The following is a 22,481-nucleotide window of genomic DNA, read 5'->3' as shown; positions in this document are numbered from 1 at the left end:
GTAATGTCAACACATAACACTATTTGTTAAAGTACATCTCACAAACACCTCAAATCTTCTATCATCTTCAAAAGCTCCGTCCACCAGCTCACTCAACCCATTACTTTCATATGTTATTAGCTTCTTATAAATCCTCTCCCTCATTAAAATTACTGATTTCATGGCTGGAGAAACATCAACAACGGTTTCATGGCTGAAAAGGAAAAAGATAATTGGAATATTCTATCGGCTAGGTTTGAGTTTAGAAATTCCTAGCCATAAACAATCTTCAAACCAGTTACGGCCAGGTGTTCTTTATTTTCTGGCCGTAGATAACGAGGAAATACATCTAGCCTGGTTGGTTTCGTTGGTAGCCATAATCCAAGTCAGTAACTTATGTTCCACAATCAGTAATCCAATTTAACTAAATTATCTAACCTAATTAATAAGTATCTCTAATAAAAATGGTAGTTTATCCATTATGAAAAATAATCATGTATGGGGTTTTTGAATTTACTGTCTAGTAGCCTTATTTTTTCCTATTAATGAAACCCCTATATTGGAATGTGAAGCCCCTATTTTAGGTTTGTTACAACAGCCCCGCCGAAATGGACCTCTAACAAATTAGATTGTAGTTTTTAACTGTCTTACGCCAATAACATTGAACAATACGATAATATATGGGCAAGTTCTATTCAATACAATGAGGTCTTGCTAGTACCTATGCTGCGTGTCGTAAGTGCAACAAATTACTCAAGATATTTCCCACTAATTAACTAGTAATATAGAGGTGGTAAGAGATCGTTCCTACATAGAGCTGTGTAATTGATATGTTATTTAGTTCAGCAAAATAATAAAAGACAAGGGGGACTGTTTGATTAAACTAAAATAAAAGAATAACAAATCAAAGAAAGAGATGATCAAGGAATCCTTCGTCGTTACCAAGCGATAATTGGACTGCTATACTTATCTATCTTCGTTAGAACCATTCATCACCATTTCCCATTTGCAGCAACCTGAACTCAGTCTTCATCGAGATTATTAGCAACAACCATTTATCTCTTCCATCATTATGTCTCTTTCATCTTCAAACTCGAGTATTCATTCTCCTCTGCCAACTCTTCACAGCTCCAAGACTCCATCGACATCAAACCACCACCAGATTAACTCTGGATATCTCTATCTTGGCACCACATTTTACTCTTATGTTCCATCATCATCCATCACTGCCAACTCCTACTGATCAATCACCAATACTCACTACACCAAATTCAGGGAATAGCAACCTAGATTAACAACAGCTCTATCGCAGTTGCGAATTCGCAACACAAAAAACAGTTACGAAAGTTTAGCAACAGCTTAGTTCTGTTTCGAAATTAGCAACATCAAAGGAGCAGTGCGATTAACAACTACTTGGAGTGTAGGCATGCGAGTCACATGCTTAGCAGGGAACACTTTTAACCCATTGACTAGTTGACTTCTTGACTGCAGAAGGGAGCGATTTATCCCTCCAAAAATCGGGTACAGGACAGGTGATGTGTTTCTATCCACATATTTTTCTTTACTCTCTCCTTTATCTTCTCTTTTTCACCGTCTCTCTCCATCGTCTTCTTCTGGATCTGAAGAAAACTCTGCTGCCATTAATCTCTTCTGTTGTTAAACTCGATGCAAGTATAGCATTAAGTTAGGTAATTTAATTACTGCAGGGTTTCAATAATTAGGGTTTATCTTTCAATAGTTAGGGTTTATTATGTTAGATCGACAATTAGGTTTGGGTATTTTTTTAATGACTTTCACTTAAATTGCTGCAGGAGGAAGCACCATTGTGAAGGAACTTGCTAAGCATAATTAACCTAGGTATGGTTTATCTTTCTATTCTAGTTTTATGTTTTGAGTTTAATTTTAGGTCAATAGCTTGTATATGAGAATTGGTTGTTAATTTATTTTGATTTTTTATGAGTTGGGTGTTTCTTATTTTTGATTTCGAATGGTATTTGGGTCAGATTTGATTTTGATTTGGGTGTAACCTAGAATTTAAACCTAAAAACTCATATTCTCTGCATAAAGTTTGATTTGCTTGGTTAGTTCTGTCAAAATTACAAATTGTTAGCAGTTTAATGTGAGTTTTAGTTTTGTGAAAACTTATTAAGTTATAGCTTAACTAAAAATCAGATTAAACTGCAGATTTAGTTTGTAACTTGACAAAATGTTTGTATGGGTAGACTTGAAATAGATTCATTAATTTTTTATTTGATGTGATATAGATGTACTGATAGATATGATTACTGAGTTTTATAAAGATGTTGGATATAGATATTGTCTAAATTTTAACATGGATGTTGTCCTTAGGAATCACGAAATGTCATTGATACCTGATAAGAAATGGATGAAATGTGACAATAAATCAGAGAAGTACATATAAGGTGTTAGGTCGTTCATACAGTTTGCTAATGAAAAAGGTGGTGCAAATGCGTTGTTCTCATGCCCTTGTGGTCGTTGTAAGAACAGTAAAGGATTGGTGACGCTTACTGAGACTTCACTTCATTTGCTGAAGTATGGTATTTATCAGTCGTATATAACATGGCGCTTTCATGGGGAAAGCTCATAAGTAGAAACACATGCACATAGGGATAACTCTAGTGAGGAAAATATAGGTGACAATGTAGCTGAGAATGTATCAAATGTAGGGGATAATGTAGGAGTTGTTGCTGAGGATGTTGATCCTGTTGTAGGTGTAAATGAGAATGTTGGGCTAGTTAGTAGGTCTCATGTTGATGCTGGAACCAGCAGAAGCAAGAAAAAGAAACTTTTATATGACCGTGCTAGAGCACCGTTATACCCTTCATGTCCTAAAGGTAAGACATCATTGTATGTTGCCGTAAAGCTGAATAACATTAAGACTCATTATGGGTTTTCTGACAATGGTTGCACTGCGCTCTTAGAATTGATTAAAGAGTTGCTTCCTGAAGAAAACACACTGCCTTCTAAGTATGCAGATATAAAAAACCTGATCCAAGAGCTAGGAATGGACTATGTTACTGATGATGCATGCGTAAATGATTGCATATTATATTGGAAGGATCATGCATTATTAGTGAAGTGTCCCGTTTGTCAAAAACCTAGGTATAAAAAGGTCTTTAATGATGAGAGGAAACTGACCACAGTTGCTCAGAAGACGTTAAGGCATTTTTCTGTGATTAAAAGGCTGCAAAGGTTTTATAGCGAACCATGGATAACAGAGGCAATGACTTGTAATTCTAGAGCCAAGTCAGTTATAAACATTATGCGTCATCCTGTCGATTCTTCAGCCCGGCGATGTGCAGATAGCTTCTCTCCTGAGTTTGCTAATGAACCGAGGAATGTTACACTTGCCATATCAACTGACGGGTTCAATCCGAATGGATGTTTCGGTGCCGCTCACATTTGGTGGCCGGTGATTTTGCAACCTTTAAATTTTGCTCCTTCCTTGTGTATGAAGCGTGAATTTTCATTGCTGGTGTTGTTGATATCAGGACCTAGAGCACCTGGTAAGGACATAGATGTTTATTTACAACCTCTTATAGATGAGTTGAATAAGTTATGGAATGAAGGTGTATTAACATAGCACTCATTCACTAAAACTGAGTTTGTAATGAAAGCAAGATTACTATGGGTGATACATGATTTTCCTGCGTTGGGGACTTTGTCTGGATGTGTAACCCATGGCTACTATGCATGTCCTACTTGTGGAGAAGAAACAGATGCCGATTATTTGCCATTCAGTAAGAAAATTTGTTATATGGGACACCGTAGATGGATGCCGTCAAAGCACAAGTATCAAGATGATAAAAAAAATAATGGAGTGGTAGATCATCATCCAACACCGTGGCCACTAATAGGTCTTCAAATACAAGAGATTGTTCGTAATATCAGTTGTAAGAAGGGTAAGTTTGAACAACCATCGACAGCAAGTCTGAAGCGTAAAAGGAAAGCTGAAGGGGAAAATGAATACGCTTCTAATGTAGAAGATGAGGCCAGAGACCACTCATTGTTTTCACGGAGGTATATTCTTCATGATTTTCCGAATTGGGGTTCAAACGCGATCCGACATATTACTGATGTTATGCATACAGAGAAGAACATCACAGAGCATATACTTAACACTTTGATGGGAAATATCAAGTCTAAAGATGGTCCTGCTGTACGTAAAGATATGAAAGCAATGGGGGTTAAAAAGAAGTTGTGGCTGAAAAAGGATGATGTTACTGGTAAAACTTCTATGGAGAATGGTACTTTTTCCCTGACTAAGAAGGAGAAAATTGATTTCTGTACTATTTTGAAGAACTTAAGGGTTCCCTCCAGATTCTCTTCCAATCTTCGCAACTGTGTCAACGTGAATCATCCCGAGTTAAAGAACTTTAAGTATCACGATTACCATGTTGTTATGCAACATCTGTTACCATTACTGTTTCATACTGAAATTTCACTACCTAAGGAGTTGCGAGTTTCTCTTCTCCGGATCAGTATCTTCTTCAACGTTCTGTGTGCGAAGGTTATCAACCGACAACATCTGTTGAGAGCTAAACCTAGTATGATTGAAGCAATGTGTGTGTTTGAAAAACATTTTCCTCCTTCGTTCTTCGTTATCAGTATTCACCTGATGGTTCATCTAGCAGATGAAGCTTTGATCAGCGGTCCGGTCAGATTCAGGTGGATGTATCCCTTTGAGAGGTAATCACCACAACTGACTTTTTTTTTAATGATTTGAATGTTTTTGTAACTAAGCTGTTATCTTTTCTTACTGATATTTGTAGGTTAATGAAAGGTTTCAAGAGACTAGTGCGCAATAAAAGGTACATTGACGGGTGCATTGCAAGAGGATATACACTGTGAGAAGCTATCTTGTATTGTATGGAGGAATTTTCCAAAGATGGTGATGGTACTCACAAGCATACTAGACAAGCCTTTTTATATGATGACGATGAGTTTGTTGATGATATGCCTTTAAGTAATGCTAAGAATATTACTTTAACCCAAGTTTAGTTTGAACAAGCTGGCAAGTGGATTCTCTCTAAGTATGTCGGATTGGATGAGTGGAAAAGGTACAATTTATACTTTCACCTCTGATCTGTTGTTTTGTGGATGAAGTAAATCATAGAACAAAAAACAAAAAACTTGTAATCATGTTTCTTGAATTCAACCAGAGTTTTTATATGCGCAAAAAAATAGTAAGATGAGCATGTATTGTGACTTAATTGCACTGCATTACTTGAATAGTAGGTGGCCACAATCGAGACTAAGAGACTGATTTCTTGAATTATGTTTGATTGTAGGAAGTACGATTCCTATGTTGACAGCGTCAGTTCTAGTGATACCTTAAAGAGTTGGATGGCTTGGTTAAGCGACGAGGTAATATACTATCTTACATTCTGGTTTATAGTAAACAAATTGTGGTCTTGGTTAAGTAACTGACTCACACATTACAACTTGCAATTGTCAAAAGCTAATGATGTGGATTCAGTACTTTGGAGACTAGTGCAGGGGCCTCTCTTCAAGGCGCAGTCATATAAGAGATAACAAGTCAATGGATTCGCTTTCTATTCACAGGGCTATGAGGGGAAGGTTATATCACAGAACAGTGGTGTGTCAATGAGAGCTATTACAATGCATAGAGCCAAGTCCACGGACAGAAATTTCAAGGAAGCAGAAATAACCTATTATGGAATTGTCAGGCAGATTATAAAGTTGAATTATGTGAAATTTGAAGAAATAGTTTTGTATTGTGATTGGGTCAGGGTTGAAGATAAGATTAATGTATGCAAAGTTGATCCAAATTCACACGTGATAAAGGTTAACTTGTCGAAGATGAAAAGCATTGGTAGAATTATGGATGAGCCTTTTATTCTTGCATCTGAAGCGACACAAGTGTTATACTCAAAGGATATTTCTGAAGCTGGCTGGTCTATTGTGTTGCATTCTCGACAAGGATTAACTAGTCGTGTTGATGATATAGAAGTTCCTACTATTTATCAGTCAGCTCTCACTGACAATGAGAGTTTAGAAAACCTTATATTTGTCGAGTCTGTAGTTTAGAATAGCATGTCTGCCATCAGCTCTATGTGTTACTTATCGAGTCTATCTTATAGTCCGTGACTTCCCTTTTTATGATAAATTTTGTTTTATCAATTGCATAATTTTGACAGGTTCTTATTATTTGAGAAGTTTGATTGATGTGTTTGTGGAAAGTAACAAAGGGTGTTATCGATTTATTTTGCTTCACACAGATGTTTGTTGCATGTTTTTTATAGGTCATTATGGCAGCAATTGAGGTGGATGAAAATGGACTTCCCATTTCAGACAACACAATAACATTCGGCCACTTCAAGGGCGCGTTGATTCGTACCCATGTCCCTATTTCATTCAAAACTTGGAAGCATGTGACTCAGACTTTCAAAGAGGATATCTGGACTGAACTACATGTACAAATACTTAGAAGAATTTTATTTATGTTCACATATCATTTACCATTGCTCAGTTAGTAAGAAATTGCTCTGTTTTTTCAGAAATCATATCACTTACCTGAGAGTTGTAAGGTATCTATGATTAAGGGGATGTCTGCTCCATAGAGGAGACGTAAGTATGAGTTACGAAGAGACTATCTTGATAAACATCCTACTCTCGAAGCAAAGATTGATCATATTCCTCCAGGTGTAAAAGAAGGGGAATGGACTACATTCTGCAAGAATGAAGAGGAATTAAAAGCAAAAGAATGTAGAACTGAAAACAAGAGAAAAAGGTCACAATATGATTACTCTCATACCTCTGGTCGTAAACCTCATTCTTTGGTTAGAGCTGAACTGGTAAGTAATTATTTCATATGTTCTCTCAATTCTGAATATCAATATTTATGGACAATATGACTGCTCTCATACTTTTGTCGATTGATTCATGTTAAACGACTCGTGGTAATTGATGACATAGGAGCGCGAGAATCCTGAAGTGGAAGTCACTACCTCTGATGTGTGGATTAAAGTTCATACTCAAGAGGGTGGGAAAATTCTACCTAGTGCGCAGCCTTACTTTGTGAGTCAGATTGCATTTCATATATATCATGTCTTTCTGAAATATGTACCAGTCATCTTTATATTTTACTCAGCGTTATGCTCGACGTTGCAGGAGGATCTTAAGAAGGCGCAAGAAGAGATCAAGGAGAAACAAGCTGCGGGTATTTCTGTAGGAGAACTAGATGCATTGACTAAATCTTTTGGAAAGGATTCTAGGGGATGGGTTCATGCTGTTGGTCCTGTTTCTCGTACACAATTTATATATTCTGGTACTGCGCGTGCTAAAGTTCAAGAAATGAAGTCTAAGGATGGAGGTATTAAGCATCAGGTGGAAGATTTAAGTGGCAAAATAGGGGTTCTGCTCCAAATCTTTGAAACGTTATGCCACGTTGTGCAGGACATCCAATCTGCAATGTCACCATCATTTGTTGGCTCGAACATCATGGACAGTTCACCTGCTAGAGCTGCTTATGTTGCTAATACAAATTCACCTGGCCAACCACCTTCACCTGCTCAGCCCATATCACCAGCTCGATCAACAGCAGGTCCTGACATGCCAAAGTGTTCATTTTTCAACATGGATGGTGAAATCGTTTTTGTCGGTAAACTTTGCACAAGTGAATTAGGGGAAATGTCTCACGGCTCACCTGTACCACCTCATCTTGGGAAAGTGTTGTTGGATGACATTGTCATGCCATTTGAGAAGACCATAAAAGCTAACAGGCTTGTTGAAACCTTCAGAGATGTTGGAGTTGGAGGATATGTGGTGCATCCAAGGATTGCATCAAATTTGATTTAGTTGGTCGCTCTAATTTTTTGGACGTATTCTATCTCAGCCATCATCTATCGCGTTTATAAACGACAAACATATATGGCTTTTACCTTTTACGGCTTTTACCTTATTTTTTTTTGCTTATGTTCACACTTTTTGTACATGTGATTAACATGTAGATTCTTTTGCAGTTGTTCATAAGAATGTCTCTTTTGCAGTTGTGCTTTGAAATACTTTTATGCAGTTGTGCATAAGAAATATTTAACTTCACCTGATGTGACTATGTGAACAGAAACCGAAATTCTATGAATCAACTTTTTTGCTATGTGTGTGGTTTTTGTATATGTAAATATTTTGTGGTTTGTCTTTTGTCTTTTGTTATATTTGATGGCGCGGGTGACTATACTTAAGATTCAATTTCTAGTAGCCAGCCGGGAACATCAATCCGTGGTAAGTATTTCAATTGGTGATGCTTATATTATTACTTTGAAATTTATGGATATTAACCTTCAATTAATATTTTTTTTGAGGTGATGATGCTATTGCTACGGGATTATGCATGTTGTTGGTGACAACTTGAGGTATTAATCTTCAGTAAATACTTTCAGTTTCCAAGAGTTACAACTTGTTATCAGATTATGACATTATGCTCTCCTCTTCAGATTCAGTTCACAAGAAGACTTTGTGGAATCGTTTGGGAACAAGATATCATCATTTCTCATTCATCGGGTATGTATTCTTCTGCAATTTGAATCATTATATTTAGTGTTTGGACTATGAATCATCTGAAGTTGTTGGACGATTCTTTTCTTTAGGTTTTAAACATTTTATACAAAAAGTAATCAAAACATTGGCTTTGTTTCATTGTGTACAAATTGGTCTGATTTACTTGAAATCTTTTCATTGTTAGTTGAAGAAGACACCTAAAATATGGGAGGTGCAGAAATTATTCAAGGGAATTTGCTGAATTTGCTGAAGTTGTGGTTGTGACTGCTGTTGTCGTTGAGCCCATTCTTTTGATTGTCCTTGATCTTGCTGTTGACCCCACTATTGTGATTGTGGTTGAGCCCAGGGTTGTGTTTGTGCTTGTGGTTGTGTTTGAGCTTGCTGCTGCACCCATGGTTGTGGCTGAGGTTGTGATTCTAGGGGTTCCCATGATTGTTGCTGCGACTGTGGTTATTGTAACGTCTATCCTTCAGGAACTGTGTGCATGTCTATCCTTAACGAGCACAGTGTGAGTTTGTTGTTTCTCTTTTGCATGTCTTTTAACTTGAAATGTTATTGTTTAGGCTATGAATATATACTCGAAGAATGAATTTTATACGTAAGCATTGTATTTTTACTAATGTCGTATTTTTCATTTGTCAGGGTTGGAGACCATCCATTACAGTGAAGCAAATTCTTGTCAGCATACAAGATTTGCTGGACCAACCCAATGCTGTTGATCCTGCTCAAACAGATGGATACCATCTTTTCATCCAGGTATCTAACTCATTCAAGCTTTCAGTCTAGCTTTTACTGTAACATAGTAACTTGACATCTTGATGTATTCAGGAGCCAGTGGAGTACAAGAAAAGGGTAAAGCAACAGGCCAAGCTATATCCTCAGATAGTATGAAATGATGTCCTTTGCTTCAGATCTTTGAAACAACCTGGCGTACCCTTGCGTATGTATAGACATCTAGAAAAAAATTTATTTAGTTATTGGTAGTGGACAAGACAACTATTTGACACTGGAACAATTCACAATTGTTAGAGCATTGCTCGGTCGAACTCGCATGCGTTGCTATCTCAAGCATGTTTGTCAATGTTAGTGATCAAAACTATAAGTCTTGATTTCTAGTCTATTATAGCCAAGTCTCGTACTAGGATAAAAAGTGTAGTTGAGCTCAAGGACTTCATGGCGATTCATCATACAAGAAGAAGAACTACTCAAGGAACCGGTAGAACTTCTCGACAAAAAGGTATGTGAAGACTTGAACTAATCTGTCACTCAAAAGTCTATCTACTCTATCTCCTACTCTTTGAGACAAGAAGTCGTATGCGATATATATGGACTTGGATTATACACATTTGGTATTTAGAGCCGAGTATACCTCTCCTATCTATATCTCGAAATATGTGTTGGTAAGCTTTTCGCTTCGATCAAGTTTATCTTTACCTAGTGATGAAAGTCATGATATTTTTCAATCACTTTGACAATTGTTTTGACGAGAAATGGTGCAACAACTATATAACATCCTCTAAGAAATTCTGCTGGAGTTGACGAACTAGCGACGTCCGCGAACCGGCGGAAGGTCTTTGCCGAGATTTTTTGATGGAGTTTGTAAACTCTACCGGTTGCTTAAGTCCGCGAACCTAGTCTGCGAACTTGAGAAAGGTTATATATCTGAAGATGATTTCTGAACTTAAACTTAAAAAGACTAAGGAATGCCGCATGCAAACCATGGCTATAAAAGTTCATGAACCGATTCGAGTGAATCAAATCATCTTTGCTTCAATTGTGTCTTGTGTAGTACATAAGATTTCCTTGCAATTGAACAACTCTCTAACTAGTTCATTTGAAGTCATTTGAACTAGTTATGGTGAAGAAGAACATGGTTGATATGAAATGCTCATATGGCTAACCTTTTGGTTAACTATTATTGAACCAACAAGTGCATACGTTTGGGTACGGTTAACAAACCTAGAAGTGTGCATTGTTAAGTGTGTGTAACGAGCTAAGTTTTAGATCTAACAGTTGAGAAATATTAGCTTGAATCTAAATCAAGTTTTCATCTAACGGTGGATATTGTTTGCTTTGTGACCAAGGCAAAACCCTGATTTGAAAGACTATATAAAGGAGACATCTAGTGTTGTGCAAAACTAATCCCCACACCTTACGTTTGATACTAGTTTACATACTATAGTCGATTCTCCTTTAACCTCTAGTTTTCTTTTCTCAAACCGGGTTAATAACTTCATTGGAATTGTGAAGCCAGACCGATACTGCTTTTATCGTAGTTGTGTGATCTGATCTTGCATCTTCTATCGTACGAGTACAATCAGATTTATTGGCTTGAGATTGATATCTCCGATAGGCAAGATATAAAAAGTAGTCACAAACATATTCGTCTCATTGTTTGTGATTCCGCAACATCTTGTTTCGCTATCATACGACTAAGATTGTTGTGAGGTGATTGATAACTCTAGGCTGTTCTTCGGGAATACAAGCACGTGATTTTCAATCATGGGTATATGTTGTTGATGTCTATGTTGCTTCCGTTGTGGAAGATGGAGATGTAAACGTTCCCAAGAATATTGGTGAATACAGTCCTACCGAGATACTTGCTGCAAAGAAAAATTCCGACGGTTTGAATGCAATCATACAAGCCATTACTCCAAATCTTCAGCACCATGTGTCAAATTTCACAAGGTCTAAAGATGCTTGGGATATCTTAGAAACCGTATTTGAAGGTAACTCCAGTGAAAAGGAAGCTAGACATCAAAATCTTAATTCTGATTGGGAGAACCTTCGTATGGCAGATGAAGATACATTTGATGAGTTTAATCACAGACTGTCTGAAATTGTTAATGCTTATTTTTCATTGGGTAAGACTATTCCTGAAAAGGACATTGTGATGAAAATTCTCGGATCGCTGCCAGTCTAAGAAGCATGCCATCGTTGAGGGAAATAACCCTGATAATCTTTCCAGAAATACATTGGTTGGAAAGCTAAAGATATTTGATCATGAGAAAACATCCAAAATCGGAAAGGATGTTTCTTTTAAAGCACAGAAGAAAAATAAATTACTTGATAAAGGTAAAAGTGTTTTTGTCTCTGAGGATGATCGGTCTAAGGACGATTTTTCGGATGAAGATATTGACAAATCAGTCTCCTTGATCACAATACAATTTAGGGATCTTCTATTTAAGAGAAGTAAACGGTTTTCAAGAGACAAACCTAGGTCATCAGATAAACCTCACAATCGCCTCCTCCTAAAAACAGGGATGATGACAAGGATATGCCACAGTGCTTTAAGTGTAAAGGTTTTGGTCATTTTGCAAACGAGTGTCCAAATCGTAGAAAATACACTGGGAACAAAGGTCTTGCTGTAACACTTGATGAGATGTCTGAGATCTATGATTCTGATGAAGACATGAAATCAAGTGTTGGTCTTCTATGTGAAAACATTGATTTTGATAGTTGTAGCAATACATATGTCAACCTTTATGGTTTCGGTGAAGAGGAGAATCCAATCAAGAGGGAAGAATCTATTGACCCATCCTTTGGAAACTCTGGTTGTAATATTTCAGGATCTACTATGTGTGTAGCTGCGTTCACATCACAGATGCCTGAATACTATCCAAGTTTGACGTGCTCGTTTTGTTCTCAGAAAGGTCATGAACTATCAAGATGTTACAAGTACAAGCATCAAGTGACGCACGCCAACAAACTTCAACGAAGAGCAAATCGATTGGAAAGGAAGCTTAAACTTGCTCAGAAGACCACAGAGGTATGTAGAATTTTATCTTCGTCTAAGAAGTTGGTTTCCAAAGACAAAATAAGACCATTAGAGAAGAAGGTATGGTCAAATTGCGTTGATAGACAAAAGTATGAGGGTTCCTCTCTAGAGGAAAAAGATGGAAAAATTGTTGTTCACCACGACACAAATTGATTGTGTTGTTTGACAAATCTTATCTCATGTGCCTGATCAAAAGAGATAAGATTGTACCACTCAGGCTTTAGGAAAAGTTTTTTTTTATGAGTGGAATTAACAATCTCATCAAGCAGTCTTAAGATATAAAGGATATCAGAGAGAAAAAAGGAATGTAGGGTTCGCAACCTTTAAACAGGTTCGTGGACGCTCGACTCTAAACCCTATAAAGAGTAGAATTATCGATAATAACCCTTTACTTTATTTAATAGACATGAAAAAAAAATAAATCTCCAGTAACTCCTTCCTTGAAAAGAAAGAGGAGGAATACAAGAAAGCCAAGGGCTGTTCCTTCTAACTCTCAGAAGTTTTCCGATGTTCTTGATGAGTTGAAGGAAGTAAGAAAGGAGATTAGTGAAATAAAGGCTTGAGTTTTAAGATCTTTGGAAATTCAGAAGGCCCTGGTTCGACATCATCATCCAAGACGGTTCGTTGGTATTGACTCCTTCCTCCATGAACCTTATATTCCAATGGCTGTTGACGAAAAGGAGTTCGGGAATGATAAGGAATTTCTCAAAGATATTGTTGCCTAGTATGTCTTCTTTTTGATTTAGTTGGAAGAATAACTAGTGCTTGAATAACAATGATTGTGACTACACATAGCTATTATTTTTCATCTTCTTGTTCTTTTTTTAGGTTTACTGGTTTAAATTCTAAAAATATTTGGAGGATGATGTTTTTGCAGTATTAATCTATATGATTTGTTGTATTGCAATTTGTTATGGGATATGTATGTTTACGTCCGTGAACTTGAGAGTACCATATATTGTCAAAAGTAAAGTCGTTCATGAGTTGGTATTCACGTACTGGTAAAAGAATGAATAGACTTTTGACAAATACAAAAGTTAAGCCTACATTGTCAATTCTTTGATGGAAGATAGGTTAAAATCTTTTGTTTTCAAGGATTATTTCTATTAATATTGTTATGCAAATAGTGATTGAAGATAGAGTGAATCCTTGAGTATTCCACAGTATTGATCATCCCTGATCCATATTTTATGTATTACTGTGAGGCTCCGTAATGTGTCTTATGTTGAGCACGATACAACCAAGTTGATTAATTTTTTATTAGCTTTGTTGGTTTTTCCGTAAGGTAATTTATGTTGAGCATTTTTGAACTAAATTAATCATCTTGTTTGGTTATTTAGTCATTGCTCCATAAGTCTTTTTATGTTGAGCAAAACAATTGACAATTGAATTGATTGCTTTTGTAATTAGTTTGGTTGTGTATTCCAATTAGATTAATTATCGGTTCTCTTGTAATTAATCTAGTTGAGTATCTTCATACTCCATAAGATTCCTCTTGTGTTGAGTATATGAACGCCTATCCTATTCATTTTCTAATGGTTATGTTAGTCGTATGGTCCGTAAGTTCTCTTATGTCGAGCATAATCAATTAAATTGATCACTTTTTGTGTTTAATTTGATTGAGTATGCCGATTAAATTAATCATGGGTTTACTTGTGATTAATTTGATTGAGTTTTTGGATATAGAAAATCATTCTCATGGTTTTGGTGTCCATTAAAATCCTTCTTTTCTTTTGAAATTAAGGTCGCTCTTGTTGTTCTTTCGGGAATGACATCAAATGGGGGAGATTTCTTTTGAACTTGTGCTTAATGGTAATATATTGAGGGGAGTGCGGCTGTGGAATATTAGAGGGGTTATCTTGTATCTTTAAACTCCTTGATGAATGTTATTAGCTTCGGCTATATGATTTCATCTAAATATATGGTATGTATTTTTCGTTTAGTCATGAAATATCTCTTACGGAAAATTCATTATGATCTCGTTCTTGTACCTTTGCCAATTTTATTGACAAAAAGGGTGAGAATTAATATGTAGTTCACACTACAAATACATATGGTTTTCGGATCATTGTGTAAGGGGGAGTGGTTTCCATGTGAGATGGAGTATTGACTAAGAGGGAGTGATACATATCACCATAGTATTATTGTTGAAGTTGTGATACAATTGAACTTTCACACTGTGTAATAATACTATGAAATTGTATAACAATGATCGAGAACGATGCTTTATCATTGTTATAGCTACGGATCTTCAACAACGGTGATACTAAACTTACAACCTTTGGGATCATTGGAATACTTGGAAGTGACGAAGATTTCGAGGAATGTTGAAGATTAGACATGTGGAATAGGACCTACTAAAGACTTTTTGTATTCCATATGTATTGATAGTTTTATCACTAAAATTGACAAAGGGGGAGATTGTTAGAGCATTCATTGGTCGAACTCGCATGCTTTGCTATCTCAAGCATGTTTTTCAATGTTAGCGATCAAAACTATAAGTTTTGATTTCTAGTCTATTATAGCTAAGTCTCGGACTAGGATAGAAAGTGTAGTTAAGCTCAAGGACTTCATGGCGATTCATTATACAAGAAGAAGAACTACTCAAGGAACCGGTGGAACTTATCGACAAAAAGGTATGTGAAGACTTGAACTTATCTGTCACTCAAAAGTTTATCTACTTTATCTCCTACTCTTTGAGACAAGAAGTCACATGCTATATATATAGACTTGGATTATACACATTTGGTATTTCGAGTCGAGTATACCCCGCCTATCTATATCTCAAAATATGTGTTGGTAAGCTTTTCGCTTCGATCAAGTTTTTTTACCTAGTGACGAAAGTCATGATATGTTTCAATCACTTTGAAAATTGCTTTGACGAGAAATGGTGTAACAACTGTATAACGTCCTCTAAGAATGTTTCAATGATTGAAATGAGAGTTTAGATTACATAACCAATGGTGGACATAAATATTATTGTGGAAACACATTTATGTATAAGTATTATTCCTTGAACCAAAGTTTGCGAACTTTGTTGATCAAGAGAAACCGGAAGAATGGATTGTTGCCAAGTCCGCGAACTGCCGAACTTCTCATCCCGAGAAATTCTGCTGGAGTTGACGAACTAGCTGCGTCCGGGAACCCAGTCCGCGAACCGGCGGAAGGTTTTTGCCGAGATTTTTTGCCGGAGTTTGTAAAATCTACCGGTTGCTTAAGTCCGCGAACCTAGTCTGCGAACTTGAGAAAGGTTATATATCTGAAGATGATTTCTGAACTTAAACTTAAAAATTCTAAGGAATGCAGTGCAAACCGTGGCTATAAAAGTTCATGAACCTATTCGAGTGAATCAAATCATCTTTGCTTCAATTGTGTCTTGTGTAGTACATAAGATTTCCTTGCAATTGAACAACTCTCTAACTAGTTCATTTGAAGTCATTTGAACTAGTTATGGTGAAGAAGAACATGGTTTATATGAAATGCTCATGTGGCTAACCTTTTGGTTAACTATTATTGAACCAACAAGTGCATACATTTGGGTACGGTTAACAAACCTAGAAGTGTGCATTGTCAAGTGTGTGTAACAAGCTAAGTTTTCGATCTAACAGTTGAGAAATATTAGCTTGAATCTAAATCAAATTTTCATCTAACGGTGGATATTGTTTGCTTTGTGACCAAGGCAAAACCTTGATTTGAAAGGCTATATAAAGGAGACATTAGGATTGTGCAAAATTAATCCCCACACCTTACGTGTGATACTAGTTTGCATACTAGAGTCGATTCTCCTTTAACCTCTGGTTTTCTTTTCTCAAACCGGGTTAACGACTTCATTGGGATTGTGAAGCCAGACCGATACTACTTTTATCGTAGTTGTGTGATCTGATCTTGCATCTTCTATCGTACGAGTACAATCAGATTGATAGGCTTGAGATTGATATCTACGATAGGCAAGATATAAAAAGTAATCACAAACGTCTTCGTCTCATCGTTTGTGATTCCGCAACATCTTGTTTCACTACCATACGATTACGATTGTTGTGAGGTGGTTGATTAATCTAGGATGTTCTTCGGGAATATAAGACCGGATTATCAATTGGTTTATGTTCACCTTGATTATTATCAAAAGACAGAACAAAACCTTTAGGGTTTATCTGTGGGAGACAGATGGATCCTTTGATAGACTTGTCTGTGTGAGAAAAATTTGTTTATTGTCAAAGCTTGCGATTTTGGATCGTATCAACTCTTAGTTGTGGATGAGATCAGCTAAGGGAATCAAGTGCGTGGTATCCTGCTGGGATCAGAGGCGTAAGAGTATAACTGTACCTTGGATCAGTGGGAGATTGATTGGGGTTCAACTACAGTCCAGTCTGAAGTTAGCTTGGAATAGGCTAGTATCTGTAGCGGCTTAATACAGTGTGTGTTGAATCTGGACTAGGTCCCAGGGTTTTTCTGCATTTGCGGTTTCCTCGTTAACAAAATTTCTGGTGTCTGTGTTATTTCAATTTCCGCATTATATTGTTTTATCTTTATAATTGAAATAATATAGGCTGTGCGTTAGATCATCAATTAGAGTAATCCAACATTTGGTTGTTGATTGTCATTGATTGATCCTTGGATATTGGTCTTTGGTACCATCCAAGTTATTCCTTGTATTTGATTAGAACTCGTTGTTCCTGCTTGAGTAAATCAAATCAAGAGAGAGATATAAACTCGTAGATATACTTTTAATTGATTGAGTCTTGTTGATTCTCTTAAAAGTATATTCGAGGTAGTCCATACAGATTGCTAAGAGAAATATTGGGTGGTGTTGTTAGACCCCCTCTTTTTCAAAAACTATGTAGCTAATGTTCCGAATCCATGTTTCTAGTCATTGCTTAGAAATGCTGGTCTTTTAGGATTCGTAAAGATTGCGTGTTTTACTTATGCCATAGACTAGGCACCCATCTTTGTTAAATGACAGTGGTTTGACTCTTGATTATTATGGTTGAGGTTGGTGCTGAGCCTGAGATTGAGGTTGTTGTGGTTTTGGTTGAGCTTGGTGTTGATCCCATGGTTGAGGTTGGGGTTGTTGTGGTTGAGCTTGGTGTTGAGCCTGAGCTTGAGGTTGTTGTTCCACCGCCAAAATATTGCATGATTTATGTCCATTATCTGTGTTAGAATGAAGTTGTTCTGTTCACTTTTATAGTTACTGATTCTTAGATTATGTGTGTCGTATTGTGAAACCTAAATTGGGATGCTTGTAAAAATTTTCGGAGTTTGAAGAATATCGCCGAGATGACCAGTTCAGTTATGGAAATAAACTAGCTCAACTACTGAACTTCACTCATCAGAAATCCCAACACTTACTCGAGTCTCATTGGTCTCTAGTATCTTTCAGGTATAAGCAAATTATTAGCAATAGAGTATATACTCTGAATTCTGAAGTATTCTTACTTTCTTTATTTGTTATCTCTAACTATATGTATCTGTGACAGGTTCTTCATCATCTTGGTCGTATTTACAAGACGAGAATTCAGTATCCTCGTGTGATCTTCTTCTCAAAGCCACAATAATCTGCTGCATTCTGATTACTCACTGTAAGAGATTGTAACATTCTATTTCTATATGCAATCCTTAGAAGCTAAAAAAAACATAGTTGCACCAGCACAACGTAAGAAATAAGAACATTTTTACATATGCAATTCAATCTTTCTTAATGCAACCTGTAACTTGTCTTTGATGTCATGAGTTCCCTGATTTTTATTGCATTTGGTTCCCTTTTTGGTGTAGAATGTCTTTGAGGTTTAAGCCTGTGGGAATGTCTGTGTGGGAATGTCAGTATGGGAATGTCTGTATGAGAACTATCAGATTGAATTGCTGGATATAAAATGAATCAGGGTTTTGCAGGGAACTGGGGTATTTCCTGATAAATTGGAGGGGATATCAGTTTTGACTAGGTCAACAAAGACTCGACCTTTTTTTTTTGTTGCAAAAAAAATTAGCAACGGCAAAAACGTGTTGCTAAATCTGAACCAGAACAACTATATCCTGTTCTACTAAAATATATCCCGGAATAACTCTAAAATTAGTAACTGAGTAGCAACAGTTTATTTCTGTTTCTATATTTTAATTTCGCAACAGCTTGTTTCTGTTGCTACTGTCGTTGCTGACCAAAATTAGCAACAGAGCTAGAGTTGTCGCTAAAAACTGCGATAGGGTGTTTAGCAACGGCTAAAGTCTGTTGCAAGCCCGGTCAGCAACAGATCTAAGCTGTTTCTAAACGTTAAATTTTGTGTAGTGACTGTAAGCTTCAAAATCCATGATAATGATGTACAACAACACCATCGTGACCATATTGGTAGCATCCATCAACACCACAGACTACTTCATCTATAGCTGACAACCCATATACCTGCAAGTTCAACATCCCACAACTCAACCGGAGAAACTGGTCGTGAACCGGTGAGAAGAGGAAGACGACTGTGTTGGAAGAAAGTGGCATCCCCTTATCGAATTCCTTGGTGCCTTTAATAATTGCTTTCAAATTTCAGTTTTAGGGAAATGACAGTTTAACTTCTTTCTTGAATCTTGGCTACCATGAGTAATTCAGGAGGGTGCCTTTAGCAATTATGTGCATTGATCTCAACTATAGCTTGCTTTTATCGCCTCTAACTTTCTCATACAATGTCAGAATGACTCCATTCTTTCGCCGTTGGCTTTGTGTTTTCGTCCTCTTCAAGGTAATGCAAAGAGATCCCTGATTTGAACGAGCTCCACTTGGTATTTGGCCTTTCGCCACTTGTAGACTTCACTTTTGTGTTATTTTCACTTCTTTTCGGATGATTCACCTAAGAAAATATATTAAATAGAAAATTAACATAATACAAGATAATATGCAAGAATTATAGCTAAAACAAGTATGGAATTGACACTCAAAACATGTAAATAAAGTACTTATCAAATTACCCCATACTTGGCTTTTTCTAGTCCTCGGGAAAACTACCTAAACAAATACAACAACTCCCTTTCGTTGAGAATACAAATCCACTTAGCTAATGCAACATGCCTTTAAACCCCTATGTGTCCCTAGTGGACGATTTATAGTCTCGTGAACTAGAGATATACTCACAAAACCTACTTTTCCAACTGACTAGTTCTCCCAAATGATAACATCCAACGCGCTAAGAAGACATAGAGATTCTACACACTAGTCATAAGAAGTCAGACATATATATGAACACAATCTTATTCTTAAAAGTTGAGAGAGAAATAACCATCCCTTATCGAAAGAATCCAGGTTCAAGAGTGATCGAAAGTCTCGACTCTGCCTCACCAGAAAAGGTTTTATGAAGTTGCTCTCAATAATAAACAACTTTTTTATGGGTCACACATGTGTCCAGGTAGGAATGAAGAGAGATTCTTGTGACACGTTGAATAGTAGGAAGGAAAAACCATCCGAATAGTTTTGAAAACCCACATCTTTATCATTTTGAAAACCCTTTTCTTTTTCCTGACGATCTCTAAGAAAGGAAATCAACCACTTAACGAAGGTGGGAATATGCTTACTTACCTCGTTATCCATTCGACGTGCAGTTAGCACCACTCTCACAGCATCCGTAGAAACGTCTTCGGTCTTCATCTTCGTCTTCGGTCTTCAACTCTTGATGATAACTCTTGAACTTCGTAGAATCTTGACAATGTAACTCTTTTTCTTCAAATCCTTGTTGCTTGAAACTTCATTATTTTTCCATTGGCTTTATTGGAAGAATAAAACTAAAAACAAACCACAATATGATACAACGAATTTTTTTTGTCTTTTTATTTTCTTTTCTTTTTTCACTTTTATATATATATATATGAGACAAGAAAAATAAATTCGATACAAAATGAAAACAAAACAAAATAATAAAACTAGTAATGAACCTAAAAAAATTTTCTCTTGTTTTTTTTTTCTAAGACAAGACAAAATAAAACAAATACAAATGCAAGTACAAAGGCCATGGTGTAAGTAGTTTACCGCTTGATTCTTCACAACTTGTATGTCTTGATATCATAAACTTCTTGAACTCTCATCTTGATAATCTTCGCTCTTGTATATAAGTCTTCAACATGTAGAAATTCTGCTTCTTGTCTTGTTGCTTTACTTGAATCTGAAATCTGCTTATATTTTGTACCGTTGCCTGTAAACTTTGAACGTCTTCAACTTTCCTTCGAATTTGTGATGCTCCACTTGATGATGATGATGATGTTTCTATAGACCTCTTGGTGTAAAGAGAGATAAAGTGGATGGTGCTAACTGCGAACAAGATTACAAGTGGTATGTAAGTTAGCAATTCGAAGTCACCATCATGATTGATAAAATAACACTCAAGAGATCAAAGTAGTGCTTCTATTAGTGGTAGGTTGAGTAGCTCAGTATTTTACCCGGAATTAACGTACGGTGACACACATTCTAAAAGCACATATTTAGACACGTACAAAGAATTGAAGGTCGGTGCCTCACATGATGTAACAATAGGTAGTCTCCATTATAGGGGATCACAACTCTAATACTGAAGTCAGTCTGCACGTTATTTGACACTGGCATGGTTAAATCCAACTTTAACTCTCAAACAAGCAAGAAACCCGATCACGTTCTCTGGCATCTTTAAGTTCAGTCACTCTTGTGAAAATTTCGATGTAATCTTAGCGACATGTATGCTATGTGACTCTAAACTAACTACAATTTGGAGTTTTTCATGCAAATATGTACAAAAAATTGATATGCAAAATACTCCCCCACACTTAAACTTCACATTGTCCTCAATGTGTAAAACCGAAAGTTCTGAATTCTCACGTATCAACAGATAAAACGCAAAAACTGTACAAATTGGTAAGGAATTTGGAAAAACTCCATTTCACCAAAGTTGTTCAGATGTGTCTTTTCTACAAACTGTCAAAAGGGAACAGTGTTTCGATAAACGGTCTGACAGTTACGGTCTCTGGACTGAACTACGTGCAGTCTGAATTTTTCTGACGAAAAGGTATTCGTCATAATTTTCTTCTAAAATAAACTCCGGACTCTATGAAATTAAACATGGGGATGAAAATATGATACAAAAAAAATAAACAATGAAAATAAAAGGTATTAAGATATAAAACCTATGGGTTGCCTCCCATTTAGCGGTTGGTTTAAAGTCGTCAGCCCGACTTTCTTGTTATCGTCCATATTCCAACAATCTGAAAATCTGGTAATCTGCCCACAAAAAAATCTGCAATTCCGGTAACAACTTTTATAAAAACATTAGCATAAGATATCAATATTGAAATTTTTATTGCTTGGAAGTTTCCCCCACACTTAGTCCTTTTTACGCTTGGAAGTGGATGGAGAACATAAAACATGGGAACTTCAATAGGTTCCTCTCGGTGAACCTGCAAAAATCTAGAATCAAACACATCATATGGTGTATACTTAGAAGAAAAATAATCCGTTAAAACTTTGGAAGCACACAACTCCAATTCTAAGTGATGTGGATCAAAAGATTTAGAAATATGCAAAGAATTAGACAAACCTTCCACAATATCTTGTATTACGGGATCCTGATCATTCTTAAAGAATTGCAGTGAATTATTTACCTCGTTTGTATCATGGTCCTCTATCAAACTATTTAGCCATTCTTCGTCAGTTTCTTCTTTGGTCGGAATCTCAGCATCATTATAATCTGTAGCAAGTTCAATTAGGTCTTCCACGAAATCAATCAATTTGGTTTCATTCTCAATCATCTTCTCGTCAAACCTCGTCATCGGAATCAGAATCCTATCCTAGGAATTCTAGTTCATTGGTGCAAATCTTAAAAATCATTGTTTGAGTATGTTAAACCATTTATAACAACGGTTATGTCATATCCATTCTCCTCTTTTTGAATAGGCGAGTAATCGTTATAATGATCCGGAGTTGGAATAACATTACCATTATTGCAAAGACTTTCCAAAGGTTTCTCATCTTCAAGATACTCATGAATCCTATATCCATTATTGATCATGGGAACGTTGGAATTGATTTGGCTTTGAGGCCAAAATTCTTCCTTAGTTATTTCCTTCTTCATTTGATCCGTGTCTCTTCTTAGGTTGTCAATAACCTCTTGAAGTGTATCTTCAGTCTTTGTGTTATGCTCATACAGCTGTCGATTTTCCCGATCCAAACTATTCATAAATTGGTGCATTA

The sequence above is a fragment of the Papaver somniferum genome, chromosome 10 (assembly GCF_003573695.1).
Source record: "Papaver somniferum cultivar HN1 chromosome 10, ASM357369v1, whole genome shotgun sequence".
NCBI lineage: Eukaryota > Viridiplantae > Streptophyta > Magnoliopsida > Ranunculales > Papaveraceae > Papaver > Papaver somniferum.
Note: the sequence above shows the minus strand (reverse complement) of the source record.